General features: G+C 35.9%; 1 long non-coding RNA gene across 1 annotated transcript; it reads left to right on the top strand.

Moving 5' to 3' along the window:
- Positions 1–4,012: 4,012 nt before the first annotated feature.
- Positions 4,013–6,305, top strand: LOC126675549 (uncharacterized). Its single transcript, XR_007639769.2, has 3 exons — positions 4,013–4,176; positions 5,087–5,172; positions 6,044–6,305. It is a non-coding gene; the product is annotated as an uncharacterized LOC126675549 (long non-coding RNA).
- The last annotated feature ends 7,453 nt before the right edge of the window (positions 6,306–13,758 follow it).

Raw genomic sequence — 13,758 nt, 5'->3', positions numbered from 1 at the left:
CTCTACTTACCCACTAGATACTAGTCCCGAGAGTTTACTCTATCGAGATACAACCATCAATATCCAACTTTTCCATTTTATACACATATATAAATAGAACTCAAATCAATATTGGTGATTATACAGTCCTATTACCGCCCAATAGGAAGGAACGTTTCATCAGATCTATACTGGTTATAAACCAATGTATGTATGCAATTCGTATAAAACATTTGCAATACAATGCAATGAAAATATAAAGCAATGCAATTTTAAATACTCAAAAGTAAATGTGTACAAACTCACAGAAAGCGTTACTCCACACTAATCACGTAAATCCGAACTGTTAATCTCCCTAAGTTCTTGATCCAATAACTGGATGACTCGTTGGATCTAACTTAGGATTCAAACATTAAACATATATTAAATAAGAATCCTATTTTAGAGTTGACTCTAGACACAACTCATATACATCTAGAATATAAACATAACTCGTCTTATCCGTATCTTTCATTTCCGTTACATACATTTGTAAGAGTCACGACCCGATTTCCACCCCAAAACTCGAGTCGAGACCGGCGCTAGGGAATGGGAATAGTTGTTCTAAACCCTGTAGCAAGCTTAGGAAAAACAGTAAAAACTTTTCGCATATTGAAAACATAAAAGGTCTCAATCTCTTTTCGCAAGTATTTGAAAACCTTTAAACGAATATGTAATCAAAACCCTTCTATTGCATTCCTGGATTCAGGGTAGTACGTGTACATATGATACACCATACGATAGCCCTGTCTGAATACAATGCCAACAATGTAAACCAGTTCACACGTCAGGTAGCTTGTTAAAAAACATTTGTACAAACACATAGCTATAAACACAAATCCAGTTTCTTTATAAACAACTGGCGAAAGCCCTTTTTGTACAAAGCATGCAGCATTTTATAACACAGAGACCAGACATTCATATCAGAGCGAAGCGTATAAACAAATGAACTACTGTGGGATAGACCAAACTACTCTGTAGCTCTAGAGGGACCTTATTTAGCTACGACTTCCGAAGAAAGAACAGGAAGCCTCGTCACTTTAAAATCTATTTAGTTGTAAATGGGAAATATCAACGGGGTCAATATTGAGTGAGTTCACATAATTACTTTGGAATATTAACAAAACAGAAATTGTGTGAGAAACATTTATTATGCAGCGAGACAACTGATCCAGATGAAATCCTAAACATCAAACCCTAATGGGTAAAGCTATAGTATGAACCACAATATATCACACCATAGTTTGATACAACAATTTAGACCGTGAACTTAATCACTGTCGTCTCAAATTCTATACTGAGTATCTAGGCCGTAAACAAGTTACTGGCGCCTCAAGACTACCCATTAAGTCAGGGTCACCAACATTTATGTTGCCCAATGACTTAATAAAATCATCCCTATCTCTCTAGATAATCACATGCTTAGTCTATTGTATCGATACCGGTGATCACACAGCCCTATTGGCGCTCAATGGTAGCATGTTTCAATGGATCTATATTGGTTTCAAATCGACTCAATGCAATGCAATTTAAATAACATTTTGAGTTATAAACATTTTAGGTATCAATATTCAAAAGTAAAATGAAAACTCACAGAACCGCTATCCCCAAAACAAGATTTGAATGTCCCCCACTCCGCTGGTCCAGTAGCCAGCTGGCCTGTCAGATCTAGTTAGAATTCAATTGTTAAAAATAATTCAAATAACAATTCTAACTCTAAAGAGTATACTATATAGACATTACTAGACATATTACATATATACTCTATCCTTATCTCGATATCAACTTATAGTCCTCTAATTATTAATCACTTTGATTAATAGAGGACCTAATTAAAACGTTTCTATGTTTTAATTAATTGAATGTCCTTAATCGTCCAAGTCCTTTTCAGTCCTTTAAATGTCATGGTTAAGGTTTAATCATTTTTAAATCGACAGACACACACGACGAAAACTAGGGCAAAAGCCTTTGAAACACTCCCCGTAAACAACTGTGGCAGCACGTTCGTTCAACATTGTGCACGTTCGTGCAGCCTGATGCACATTCGTGCACCCCAGCCGCTGCACATTCGTGCACTCTGTGTGCACATCCCCGAGAAATTCGATTTCCAGGGCTTTCCGACGTGCTAAAACGCCTAATTTTGATTCCAAACATCAATTCACAAACCACACGATTCAATTCCGCTATCGAAATGTACAATCGATTCGTATTCGATCGATTCGATACAATAACCGTTATATATTCAATTATAATCTGATTTCTATTGAACCGAATTCAAAATAATGGTTATTACCTTGATTACTATCAGATTCACGAAAAAATTCGAGTTAGAAACGAGAAATCGATCGCGAATTGGCGAGCCCTATATCGCGTGCGTCTCTGGAGCAAAAGTTAGAAACTGACACCTAATTTTGTTTCTGAAATATGATTTCAAATGTAATTAAAATCATATATATAGTTTGGTCATTAGTCCTAGTGACTTACGCGTCACTTTAACTCAAATTCTTAAATATTCGTCTGTAACTAAAACGGACAATGAACTCCAAACTTTATGAAATTTTACCCAAAAATTCGATAAATCATAATAATAATAAAAACGTAACTTTTATTCTCATCAGACCTATATTTTATTTTTTTATAAATCATTTAAAATTTATTTGGGCTAAACTAGTCTCACTCAATAAAATTTCTGTAGGAGTAACTTACTAAAAATGTTCAGTGAATATTGACTCCAAAAATATTCACTCGAGACTTATAAATTATTTTATTTAAATTTATAAGTATTTCTTAATTCCCGTTAATTAAAATATAAATATTCAAATTTTATATTTTAACTTGTATAACTATTTTATATTTCCAGAGACACTATAAATTAAATTTATCCTCAAGTTTAATTTACATTCTCCCGGTCCTATTAATTATTCCACAAATGGAATAATTTAGTCCTTTAAATTTACGGGATGTTACATTCTCCCCACCTTATAATAAATTTGTCCTCGAATTTAATTCCTAGCCACGTACCTAATAAATAAGAATACCGTATCCATTGTAGTTATAAAAAATACCTTGTACGATAACATCAGAAACTTGAGACTCTTGTTGGTTCAAAGCAAAAACCCTGGCCTGACTCCGCCAGCTTGCGTGGCCTGACTAGTACCACGTCCTCCGCCATTCCTTCCACCTTTGTTACCGTAACCTCTACCATCCTGACCATTGAAAATACTTCCTTGTCCAGACACTGCTTGATATACATCCTCTTGCTGATGATAAAACGGTTATGGCACACTAACCGTCGAACCCCGGGGTCCTGATCTTGGACACTCCCTTGCAAAGTGACTGTAATACCCTGAAATTTGGATATTTCAAAAGTAAGCGGTGTGTCTCATTTTGAATCGCCAAAATGAGAAAAATAAAGAAATTAGCAAAAGAATTAAATAAAAGAGGGTTCGAGTAGGTCGATATTGAAATTTTAAAAACAAAATTTCAATGTTAAAATTCCATAAAGAAAATGGAAATGGATTTTAAAAGGAATTTATGGAAAAATGGGCAAAAGTGAATTTAAGCTTAAACTAGAAAATAAGGATTTAATTCCCAAAAAAATATAATTTAAATAAATTGTATATGGGAATTAATATTTAAGAATGTATTATCGATTAATTAGATATCGATATTCATTAAAGCAAAATTTGATGGAAAAACAAACATTTTAGCTCAAATTGGAATTTGAGCGTTTTTAGCAAAACAATCGCTAAAATAAATTATCGGAAATGAAATTATGAGAAATTAGGGTGATATTATTTATTTGGATAATAAATAATATAAAATTTAGCGAGGCATAAAAATCGGATATTTAATCGATGAAATTGGACATTTTATAAGCTAGAAATCGAATTGGTTTAAGTCGAGTTTTATAAGGATTAAGGTTGGATTTTTGCCAAGATTATAAATACAAGGGAATTAAAGTTTAAGTCAGCCAAACCCTTTATTCCAGCAGCCCCAAAAATCAGAGAAAGAAAGAATCATCTTCTTCCTTAAAACTTTACATGCAAATCAAACTTCCCAAGCTCATAACTTCTTTGTTTCTCAACGGAATCAGACGATTCTTGCGGCCACGGAACGAGGAGAACGAGAGCTACTCATCAAGCCCATAAAATCAAGGTAAATATCGCTGTTCCTCGGTTAGGGTTTCTGAACTCAGTTTCGGTTTTGAATGAAAAAGATGAGGTTGATGATTCTAATGCTTAAAAATGAAGTTTATGGATTGTAATTGATTGATTAAGCTAAGTTAAATGATTTGTGTGTGAGGTATGAGGGCTATTCTTGTGTGTGTGCCTTAGGATTTAAAGGTAGAGGTGGCCGAAGGAGGTCATGGTGGCCGGACCTACTGGACCCGGCAGTCCAGTAGGCGCACCGCCGTGCTGAATGCACGGCGGTGCCGAGCTGTAACAGCTCTGGTACGATGTACCAGAGCTGAGAAGCCCCCTCCCCTTACTAAAACAGGGGAGGGCCACGGCAATGGGAAGGGGTCCAAGCCGCCCCTTCCCCGAGGTGCATTAACGCTCAATTTTGCGTAAAACGTCAAGTTACGCAAACTAGTGTCGAATAGGACGTAAAATGGATTGTAAAAGCAAACTTGGAGCTAAGGCATTATCGATTTGAAAATGGTTTTATATGAAATGTATGGGTTGTTTTTAAGTGTTTAAAACGCTAAGGAAATGCGTTTAATATTAAGCGTTTTAGGTTTGAAAACGTAAACTAAAAGGTTGGCGAAAAATGCTATAAGTCGAGTTTGAATCTTTAAGTTGATTTTTGGTTATATTATAACCATCAAAGATATAAAAAGGACTTTGATATTAAGATTGAAAGTTTAACGTATTTAAATTATTAAATACGTTATTGACTTTAAAAATATAAACATTGGATTTGAGAGGTGAAAACGGATATTTAAAGAATATCGAGTAAAGTCATAAGTCAAGGTTAAGAAGTTGACCTAAGCTAATAATTTAGATTTATAATTATTGGTTATACGCTTATAATCTAAACATATTTATATTGTATTTTGTGACAGACGCATCGATGGACTTCGAAAGTGACATGTTTGGCTTAGTGGGGTTCGACTATTATTTTAATATCATGATTTGGATAGCGAATTCAGTGAGTATACTTTACTCTCGCGTATTATTACGCTATAATTATTTTATTAAACATTTTATTTATAAGTTATAAGAACACATCGCATTATATAATCATTTGTTGTGATTTGAAATTGTATGAACTAAATGGTTATTCCACCGTGGGATACACAGAATATGACTTATGAAATAGTTATTTATATGTATATGAGTATATATATTAATAATTTATGTTTGACAATTAAACTATGTATTGATTGACTATATATTTGTGAGTGAATTAAATATTTGGTGTTGGATTGAATTGTATATCGTTTTCTTGCTATTTGTTCTATGTTTGAAATTGGTGTGTGATCCGAAGAAACAAGCTACCTATTGGACATCAATAGGCCGTGTGATCACCGGTGTTTGTAAGAGTCTAGATGTCTGTACTTAGGATTGTTTGACATGAGCTCAATATATGATTATGAAAAAGAATATGTTTGGGTATCGGAAAGGAGGATTATAATTCTGACAGATATCGGTCGAACTATCTCGGGACCCGTATCTTGTGAGTAACTCGGTTGAACTATCTCGGGACTCACACCTTGGGATTAAGCAGTGGCATGATGTAACTCGGTTGAACTATCTCGGGACTATGCCACGTGGTAACGAGTAACTCGGTTGAACTATCTCGGGACCGTACCACTTGGACTACAATGATTTGATATGAATACGATACATGTTAGGAAAGATTAGGAGTTTAAGATTAAGGTTTCTCTCGGATCAAATCTTTATTTGTAATATAATGATATTATATTTATTTAAGTAAATGAATTTCAACTGCGATGTTATTTTGTGATGATACTGTTAGTAAAGTATATCTCACTCAGCTTAAACTGACCCCCCAATAGTGTTTTCTTTCAGGTTAATTATATGGCGACGTGGTCGAGTTTCCATTCATTGTTCTGGAAGTCTCAGTTATGAAAGTTTCTACCCTTCTTAGAGCTGCAGTAGTTATGTTAGTAGACAGTTTATGTTTTTCATGTGCTGTGGCATAAAGATGTATTTTTGGAAAATGGTTTATCCATACATTTTGTATATGATTACATGGTATTTTTAACAGGGTGGTTTGTGTTTTTTAACAGGTGCCAGTAGCACAGTTTTCAAACGTTATATTGCCGATTTTTTTTTAAAATTTAAGATTGTTGTTTTGCGAAAAATTTATAGTAAATTCCAGGCTTGCTACGGGATTCGGAACTACAATTCCCATTCCCTAGCGCCGGTCGCGGCCCTCGACTTTGGGTCATGACAGTGACCTTGTTGGCCATAGTTAAAAAATGCTCCAGAAATACGATGGCATTCCGCAATGCCTCTTGTTGCATGTCTAACAAATAGGAGTATCAGCTCCTATATTGCCCGCAGTCCTTGTACCAAATCCTACTTCAGAAGAATTATCTGGTGGACTAAAACTGCCTTTCTTGTGACTTTGTTCACGATGTTGGTCCACATTGTTGGGTAGTCTTGGTTCATAACGCAGCGGAATTTCAAAAATTTTATCTAAAACCCAAACCAAGATCCATGTAATTCGAATAAATAGATTAACTACAGAATTAATACTTACTTGTATGTCGAATTCAACGGCAATGTAGGAAGGAAGGAGGTGGTTCACTTTGATGATACCTGGCCTCGGATCAGAAACGCCTCCAAAATGCGTCCTCTACGAGTATCCACACAAACAGAACTTAGCCAAAACTAGTGCTTGTGTGCTAGCACTATTGCTTCACAAGCAATTTTGAATTTTAGTGATTTAGTGAATAATGAATTTCGTTATTCTCAAACCAATTGCTTAATGTGTATTTATAGTGATACAACAACACTAGGGTTTGAGACAAATTCGAATTTCAATCTCATTGCAATTTTTACAAGTTTATGTTTATCAAAAACTCCTTTTTGATAATCATCCATATATATTAATTATTATATTTATTATCTTCAAAAATAATAAAGTAAAGAAAACACTTATCCTTAATTTCGAATTAATATATATTTATTAAACATATATATATATATATATATATATATATATATATATATATATATATATATATATATATATATAATTAATCACTTAATCACATTGGGCTTGTACAACCCATAACTGTTTTGGGCCTATTCTTAGTGTGCGACCCTGTAGGTTCATATAACGTTGGCAGTGGGCCCGAAATCCCTATTTCAGCCCACAAGTCATAAGTGGCCTCTAGCAAGACATTATGACTACCCAAGTTATACGAATATCGACAATCCGATTTAACCATTTACAATAATATTTTAATCCCTTTGTCTCTCGATATCCAGATTGAATATAAGGCATAGTCCTGTCATCCTTATAATATTCAATTATTAGTTTCTTGACTCTAAGTAGACTGAAAATGACAACTCTTTATCAATTCATTTAGCATGGCCACGCATTTCCTTCAGTCTATCTTCTTCAAGGGGCCCATAGATATCTTACTCAAATAAATGAGGGACAAATTCCTTCTCAGTCACTCACATTTCTCACATAGTTACTTTCATATCCAATGACAATCTATTCCATTATCCTGTTAAAGATAATGTAAGACTGTATCAAAATATAAAATAGCTATGTAGAAATCCATGATGATTTCAAGGTCAAAGGATTATACTAATAGAACTGTAATGAGAATTACTTATGACAGTGATCTATGTAGTATTCTCACAGTGGGTCATCCAGTGCCTTATTTCTCAAATAGCACCTATGATTTGACTTAATATCTCATATACATGATTAGTAAAACATAATCATCAGTCAACATCATACTAGTCTCAATGTTCTATTAAGACTAGGGATAGATGGTATATAATTCTTTTATAAAACCTAAGGGTTCTACTATCAAGTCACATACTTGATGACCTTAGAAAGAATTAACCATTCAAGTATTTTAATCATTAATATAAAATGATAAAAACTGCCAATCAATAAATAACAAAATGATAAAGTACATGGTCAAACATGATTGACCTAGTGCATATCACTAACACACATGACCACCCGTGTAAGACTCGATTGAATCACTTAACTCATCACTAGAATTTTCAATTTTGTCCTGGCTCAATCCAAATGGATCTGCAATCCTTCCAAATTGAATTAGAGAAGTTTCCATCTGTCGCGCACTATCTATAAGTTGCAGCAAATTCATATTCACACTAGACATCAAACTGACAAACTTGGGTCCTAAACCCTTCACAAACCTTGCATTCACCCTGACTGGATCAGCCATCAAATAAGGTTCAAATCTACCCAGTCTGGTAAACTCCGTCACATATTCCTGCACTAAAATATCTCCTTTCATCAGATTCAACAACCTATCTCGATAACTCTCGGTCACAGAGAATGGCAGAAAGAATTCTCTGTACCGATTGACAAATTATGCCCAGGTCATCTGATTCATCGTTTGTTGGACTATTCGTCGAAACCAATCTTTTGCTGGTCCATTCATCGACATCTCGACTAACAAGATCGACTGTTTCTCGTCAGCCTGTAGACGCCTAAGATTACGCTCGACTTCCTCAAGGAAATCTAGCGCATCACCAGAACCATCAAACTCCGTCGGCTTAAGTCTTATATAAGCCAAAACACTATCTCGATAAACATTTGCACCAACATGTTGTTGTTGCAATAGTTGCTCCATATGCATAGCCTGATCTCCACTTGATTGGCCTGCATAGCTGCAACTCCAGCGAAGAACTGATTAAAGTCAAAGCATGGGCATTAGGTTGTTGAGGTATTCCTGGTGCCTGAACATGTTCATGTTCCCCCACTGTCTGACCTCTAGCTCTACCACTTCCACAGCTTTGCCTACGGCCTCGACCTGCCGCATCAGCCTATACATTTTGTTCTCCATGAACAGATGATTCATCTTGACCCTCTTCATCATGTTGTGCCATAGCAATACACCCTCGTGTTTGCTTTTGGTCAGCCCCTAACCACAGCAACCCACGCTACTATCAGACACATATACATGATAAATTAGAGTTCAACAAATACACATAGCCACATCATTGGCAACATCTAATATGTACATGCTCATCTTAGCATATAACGTGTGCAAATGATAACGTGTCAAAGACATGACTCGACTCCTATGTGCTGCAGTAGTTCCTTAGACTCTATCCTCTAGTATCCGCAATGTTGCGGTAGTTCATTGAAATCATATATATATTATGGTCATTTGTCCTTGTGACTTACGCGTCACTTTAACCCAAATTCTTAAATATTCGTCCGTAACTAAAATGGACAACGAACTCCAAACTTTATGAAATTTTACCCAAAAATTCCATAAATTATAATAAGAATAAAAACGTAACTTTTATTCTCATTGGACCAATATTTTATTTTATTATAAATCATTTAAGATTTATTTGGGCTAAACTAGTCCCACTTAATAAAAATTTTTATCTCCAAATCTTATAAAAGTTTAGGAGTAACTTCCTAAAAATATTCCGTGAATATCGACTCTAAAAATATTCACTCGAAACTTATAAATTATTTTATTTTAATTTATAAGCGTTTCTTAATTTCTCTTAGTTAAAATATAAATATTCAAATTTCATATTTTAACTTCTATAACTATTTTATATTTCTGGAGCCACTATAAATTAAATTTATCCTCAAATTTAATTTATATTCTCCCGGTCCTATTAAATATTCCACAAATGGAATAATTTAGTCTTTTAAATTTACGGGGTGTTACAATAAGATCTCTATCTTTACTTGCTTAATCAATTCATAAGTTGATTAGGACGTCGTGTCGTTTAGACAAGCCAATCTCATTTCATATCGTAACTCTTTTCATAAACCAAAACACCTTTGATTACGTCTAAAGTCTATTTTATCCACATTCGGAACCTAAATCTTAATTTTAGGGCCAGGGCACGTCGTGCCCCTACTGATTACAGAAGGGCACGTCGTTCCCCCATTAAAAGGGGAGGATCGCACGTCGCGCCCAGCCAAAATTGGCTTGGCGCGTCGTGCCACTATATGGCGCGTCATGCCCTACCTTGGGCACGACCCCGACCTTCTGTAATTGATTCTTGTCTTCATAAACACGTCGGTTTAGTATTTCGACACAAACCCATGCGAAAATATCAAGGTATAACATCTAATTCATACAGAAAACGCTAAAAACATATTGAATTTGATAAATCGATACAAACCGCTTAATTCAAACATAAATACATCGATTATATAATAATCAAATTTAAATCCAAGCTTGTTACCTTGATTATATACGAGTTAACGAAGAAATCAAAGTTAGAAATGAGAAATTGATCATCGAAAATTGAAACTCTAATCACGTTGTACTGTCACACGAGAGAGAATAAATGAAGTAGGTGAAAATTGAAATGGGTTATGTACCCTCAACACTACTAGATTGATTTTTGTAACTAATCATGTTATTTTAGGCTATTTTCAATGATAGTCACCATATATATGTAACCAATTAATGTTTGATGAATTGTATAAGATTTTTTTCTTTTTTTTTTCCAACGATAGAAGAGTAAAAACAAAAGGACACTTAGAGATGTCTAGGGCCGGATTACAGAAGCCATTTGAACCTAGCTTTTGCATCCTAGGCTAAATTATGAGCTTTTGCGTTGTCCTTTCTATTTATGTGACCGAAATTAAAAAATTTGAAGAGAGTGGAAAAATGCCGAATATCTTGACAGATACCCCAACTAGCACTCGAGGAAGACACCCCTGAGATTATAGACTAAGATACCAGAGCGACATCTCCTTCAAATCTAACTTTTGTCTAGCGATTGTGGAGACTCCAGTTCATTGCTTCTCGGAGAGCAAGGAATTCTAAGATACCTGGATCCCAGATATGTCTGAAAAGTGCCTAGAAATATCCAATCTGTTGACCTAGACAATTCTTAGCAATACCTACAATGGAGCTAAATTTGAACTGAGAAAAAATCCCTACATCGTACTTGATGATAACTGAATCCAAAGGATGAGAAATTGATCCTCATCGTGATTCCTCTCTGGGAGTGGAGGTAGGCATGGGAGACAATATCTCCTCAGGAGGATCATTGGCCAAGTCAAACTCATGCCAAAATGCAGAAGCATTTGACACTGCGTCCTCCACTGTCCAACTACTATCTTTGAAAATGAGTGAATTTCTGGCCTTCCATATAGACCAAAGGAGGTAATAGGAGTGTTTCTCACTCGAGCCTGAGTCATCTAAATCTCTTAACTCAACCATGACAGAGACCTAAATTTGGCTAAAGGAGTTTTGAGTCAATGACTCTGATTGGAGAGATAATGAGGATAGGAACCAGACTCTCTAGGGAAAATCACAGAGAAGGAAAAGGTGAATCCTGGACTCCTGGATGCCACATCTAGGACATGGCAGATCAAGTTATTGAGGAATGATTGGAAGAGTCCACTAATGTGGTTTCTCTTATGATCCAACGGTACCGCCAACATATCCATTCGGCGATTCTTCAAGCTCACCCTGGGAAAGATGTGTCTTTCATACAACTCGATTTGGGTCGTTTCCATGGCAAAATCTTGTCGGTTCTTAGCGAGCGGCAGCATTTTTTATCTTTACATGCTCGTTCTCCTATTTCATCTAGTTGTCATACTGCTGGTGTTACAACATCTATAGTTCTTGTGGTGTCTTCCTCTATTTTCCTTTCTGCTTCTGCCTTTGAAGGGTTTCAAAATTCTTCTATCGTTCCTTCTGCTTTCCAGTCATTGAAAGGTTCTACTACTTCTCCTTCTTCTCCCTCTACTCCTTCTACTCAAGCTGCTCATATGTAGCTTTGGTTGTGGAATGTAGTTTTCTTCATTCTTTGTTTGTTCCTCTCTTTTTTTATATAAGTAAGGGAATATGGCCCCTGTCTGTGTTATACAAGATGTGTTTTAACAAAGTGTTGATGTTGCCTCATTTTCTTGGTGTATGTTGTTTCCTGCATTTTGAGGAGAAAATCTTGCTTTCTTTTGTTTGATGTTGTCATTGTTGTTTTGTATTTCCTGGGGAATGATGCCTTCTTTCCTTTGTTCATTTGTCCTCCGGTGAATGCTTCTCGTTTATTTTAGTTGTTGTCTTATGACAAATGTTTCCCATGTATTTTGGTCGTTGCCTTATGAGAAATATTTCTCATATCGTTTCGCTGTTCCCTTATGAGAAATGCTTCTCATATGTTTTGGCCATTTCCTTTGCGGTGTGTGAAGTTCCTTAGTGATCATGACTCTATCAACTTCTCGATTTCTCTCTTTAGGTCATAACCTTCTTCTATGTCATGTCTGAAGTCTTATGGAACTTTCAATATCTTCTCTCATCTCTTTTCCGGGTCTTGTGAACCATCCTCCGAGGCCATGTCATTGGGGTTCGGTTCTTTTTGACCCGCATCAACGTGTTAGCTCTTATAGTGTTGAGTGGGGTGAGCACTTCGTTTTGGTCGTCGTACCTTCCACTCCGGTGATCTCCGCCTTTGTATGAAGAGTTCCAGTTTATGCTTTGATGATTGATAGGGTGATCTTTTTGTGAGTAGGATGTTTGTTTTTATGCGACGTTCCCTTTGCTTTCTTCCTTATTTGGCGCATCCTGGTTCTTCTTCCTTCTTCCTTCATCCATGTTTATGTATTTTTGTACTACCGCCATGACCTCCTGGTAGGTTTTTTTCTTCTTTGAACTTAACTTGTCTCCCATCACTTCCATCCAACTTCCCTTCTTTAGCGCATGTATCACCATATTATTGTTTAAGTTCTCGATCTTTATCGCCTAATTGTTGAATTGCTTTATATGTTCTCTTAGCGTTTCTCCTTCTCCTTGCCTATATCCGTATAATTCCTCTGAACTTCTCTTGGGTGAGATGTTTGTAAAGAGCCTCACTATGAATTCTTAGTTCAATTGCTTCCATGTTGAGGTTGCCTTTGCCTCTAGGATGCTGACCCAGCATTACGCCGTATCACTCAGGGTGGTGAAAATGTCTTGCATACTATGGCGTCAGTAACATCCAAGAGGACCATTTTGTTGTAGAATTCGGTTATGTGGTTTTTAGGACATTTGGTTCCATCAAAGTTGTCAAAATTCGGTAGTTTTAACCTTTTGGGTAATTTTTCTAGCAAGATGCTCGCAGCCAGTGGTGATTTCCTTTGTGTCAAACAGTTGGTGTGAATGTGTTCTCTTGACTTGCTCTCCATTACCGATTGTATGGCTTCAGCTATTAACCTTTGCAACTTCATCAAATCGACTCCTTCCATTTATATCTCTTATTATCTTCCCTTTGGGGGCACTGGTAATATGTATGCTTCTACCCTTTCTATGTTTGCATGGTTGACCACTTATCCCTCTATTTCTTGTCTCCTTGTATCCTAGTCTTGTCCGGTTGGTCTCGTGTTTCTGTCACCGGCGGTTCCTCCTTCTCTTACTTTCTCCCTTTGGCTTTCTTTTGTTCTTTTTATTCAGATTCCGGATATTAGTGCATTAGTGGCTTCCTTGATTACTATATTTATGTTTGATCGAAATTGCTTCAACGCACCGTCGATAGTCTGGTTAATTACTTCATGCATGGTGGAGTCGCAGCTCTCTTCTTG

This window comes from Mercurialis annua, linkage group LG3 (assembly GCF_937616625.2).
Source record: "Mercurialis annua linkage group LG3, ddMerAnnu1.2, whole genome shotgun sequence".
Classification (NCBI taxonomy): domain Eukaryota; kingdom Viridiplantae; phylum Streptophyta; class Magnoliopsida; order Malpighiales; family Euphorbiaceae; genus Mercurialis; species Mercurialis annua.
Note: the sequence above shows the minus strand (reverse complement) of the source record. Positions and strands in the feature narration are given on the sequence as shown.